This window comes from Rhinichthys klamathensis, unplaced genomic scaffold (assembly GCF_029890125.1).
Source record: "Rhinichthys klamathensis goyatoka isolate OS25496 unplaced genomic scaffold, OSU_Roscu_1.1 h1tg000412l_1, whole genome shotgun sequence".
NCBI lineage: Eukaryota > Metazoa > Chordata > Actinopteri > Cypriniformes > Leuciscidae > Rhinichthys > Rhinichthys klamathensis.
In genome coordinates this window covers 760,199-763,843 of record NW_026606912.1, presented here as the reverse complement: position 1 = coordinate 763,843, position 3,645 = coordinate 760,199, and positions in this window count along the sequence as shown.

The window sequence follows — 3,645 nt, the reverse complement described above, 5'->3', positions numbered from 1 at the left end:
AATTTTTTGTAATATAAATTGATTTTTTTGTTGTTTAAAAGTTTAAAACTTTTTGATATTGCGCTTTTCTAGAGCAAAAAAATGTTTCAAATGTTTTTTTTAATAAAAGTTTTACTGGATCATTTGAAGACTACAATTGCACCTGAAAAAAATTAAAATAAATAAATAAATAAAAGTTTTACATGACAAAACATGGTGGTGTATTAACAAGACATGAATGGCAGTTACTGGTGGTACTTTTGACCTCTACATCTCAATATTAGATTCTGTTGAAGTCTATATACAGTTTAAACAGTTTGGAGTTGGTAAGATCAAAACAAATAATTATTATTATTTTATTCAGCAAGGATGCATTCAACTGATCAGACATGACAGTATAGACATTTATAATGATTCAGAAGATTTCAGTTTCAAATAAGTACTGTTCTTTTGAACTTTTGAACCACAAAAATATTAACCTGCACAACTATTTTTAACTTTGATAATAATACGAAATGTTTATTGAGCACTAAATCAGCATATTAGATGGATCATGTGACACTGAAGACTGATTAAATGGAAATTCAGCTTTGCTGTCACAGGAATAAATTACTATATTCAAAAAGAAAACAGTTGTTTTTAAATTGTAATAATATTTCACAATATTACTGTTTTACTGTATTTTTTATCAAATACATGCAACCTTAGTGAACAGAAGTGCTTCTTACAAAAAAAAATTAAATCTCAAAAACTTTTGAACAGTTGTGTAGGCTACATTTATTTGCACATCTAAGATATACGGCACAAAACACACAAAGTCATTCTTTGTCGATTTTGTCAATATTTTTTTTTACTGTTTATCAGTTCCAGCTGTTTAGCCAAGCTCAAACTGTTTAAATGAAGAAAAACAAAATCTAATCAAATACAATCATGTTGTTCTTTTTTTGCTGTGCACCTTACAGAATTGGCCGAAATCACGAACTTTCAATGTGTGTCATGCATGGCACACATGCAGCTGTGACACACATGCTGGCACTAACAGGTGCCAAAAAAAAAAAAGTCAGGAATAACAAGCCCAGAACCCAAGCCAATACTTTCAAATTGTTCACTCTACAGCATGAGAAAATGACAGGTTTGATTAAGCTACAGTTTGTTTTTTATAACAATTACTTTAACCAGCACTATTCTAAGTTGTTACGGCAGTTTTGTGAAAACTGATGTAAAAATCACTGATTTTGTATACACAAAATATAATATATGCAGTGATTGCAAATTTACCATGACATTAAAAAGAGGTGAGAACCAGGCAAACCTCAGCTTTTTTCCCCATAAATGAACTAAGTGAACCAGCGACCTTTTGACCTTATTGTCCTTTGTTCAGTAAACTCCAGTGAACACACGCCATCTAGTGGTGACAGTGTGTAACAACACTCACATAAGCAACAGGCATAAACAACAACATATTAAAAGTGAACTTCATGTTAATTTAATAATGATGTTGATGAGATGATGATGTGTTTTTGTGTGATAATCACACAAAATAGTGTGCTCTTTATTATTCCAACCACAAAATTATAAAAAAAAAATACCAAGATAAATAAGGAAAAGGGCAAAACTAAGACTTGTTGCAATGTTATGATATTTGTGAGAGTTCAATGGTCCTTTTGAATGAAATATTTTTATGTTTCTTACAAATTTGTCACCACCGCCAGTTTTGTGTCAACACCGTTGATGCCTTGTCAACTCCGTCAGATTGATAAATTGTTGTTATTGTTTTTAAAGACGAGCTGTATTCTTCCCTCGAGAATATTTGTTAATAAAATGGTTGCATTTTCAAAGTTATTGTGTAATTTGTATGCTTTAAGTATCACTGTTCATTATGGAAATTAAATGATAAATTGATTAATCCATACAACCTAAACCGCAATCATTAAGTAATGACTAATCTAACTTTTAAAAGGTGATCTGATTCATTTAATAACATTTCTATGTAATTAAGACAATTAAAAACCGCTAAGAGTCAAAATGTCTGTGATAATTTAATTAAAAATAATTTTATAGACATTTCTATGTGCCTGATGGTGTTGACAAAAATCCAGTGCTGATCCCGCAAACCTCTAATTTATATTAAACAAAAGTTAAAACTGTGAGGTTGTTCCAAAACATGGTTACATAGCCTCATTTAACAAATATGTATATACGTGTACACTGGCTTTTAAAATAATGACGATTTTTTTTTAGAAAATCAAAACCTGTTTGATCTCAAGAATCACTGACAGTAAGGTAAAAGGTAAAAAAAAAAAAAAAAAAAGACACACACACACACACACACACACACACACACACACACACACACACACACACACACACACACACACACACACACACACACACACACACACACACACTTCCCATACGTATTCCATGCAAGTAGAGGGCGCTATACAGCGAGAGCAGACAACAAACACAGGCTCATTCAGAGTCCCAGCATCCTCCTCCCACTGCCTACTTCAGATGAATCCATTGAGATATGTCATATGTCATAACCCGGTGATATTATACCAAAGCAGATTGATGTATAATGAGTGAATGTAAGTAGAAAAGACAGTATTTTCAACATAACACCTGTCTCAGTTATAGATTATATGTTTGGTACTATTTTAACCAAGACTGTTCTTAAGGGTTTTATTTTAAACATTCTATTGATCAAAGAATCCTGAAAAAAAAAAGATACCGCTTTCACAAAAATAGCTATTAGGTAGTACATTGATAATAATATAATACATGTTTCTTGAGCAGCAAATAAGCTTATTAGAATGATTTCTGAAGGATCATGTGACACTGAAGACTGGAGTAATGATGCTGAAAATACAGCTTTGCATCACAGGAATAAATTACATTTAAAAAAAAATAATTTTAAACTGTAATAACATTTCTGTCATGATACTAAAAGTCCAATGACAAAGACGAGTTAGGAGATTCAAAAACAAATTAATAAGAAAAATAAACCATGTCCACATCTAAGCCGACAGTGAACTGAGAACAGATAATGAACAGATTCTAACAGGTGTGATCAAATTAATCAGTAACCATAGTAACAAAGGGAAAATGAACAAAGGAAACTGGAAACTTTTTTTGAAAAACTAAAAATAAAGGAAGGGGGGGGGGGGGGGGGGGGGGCAGTAATGAATGCACAGATAAATTATAAACCTACAATAATAATATTTGTAGATAAACTGGAGCAATTTAATCAATCATTTTTGTCCAATATTCTTCAGGTTTTGTTATTATTATTGTTATTTAATTTTCTCCAGAAATATAGGCTAATGTATAAATTCTTGCGTAGGTGTTTTGGGCTGTTTTTGTTGTTTGTTTGTTTGTTTTTTGCTGTAAACATGATTCTGAATAGATACTGATGTAATTTAACACATATTTGTGGGTATAATGCCCATGGACAGTGAGACACAGTTATGTAATAGACCATGTGAGATTTAGTTGTATCGTAGTTGGTACCATGGATGGCTGTCTCTCATGCGGTGACCTATGACCCCATCTAAGGACGTGTGTGTGAGATCATCTATTTATCTCAGTGGTGATGCCAGTGGCTGCAAGTGCATTTACTGAGGCCTCTATCATTCACAGACATCTGTTTAGACTGTAGTAATT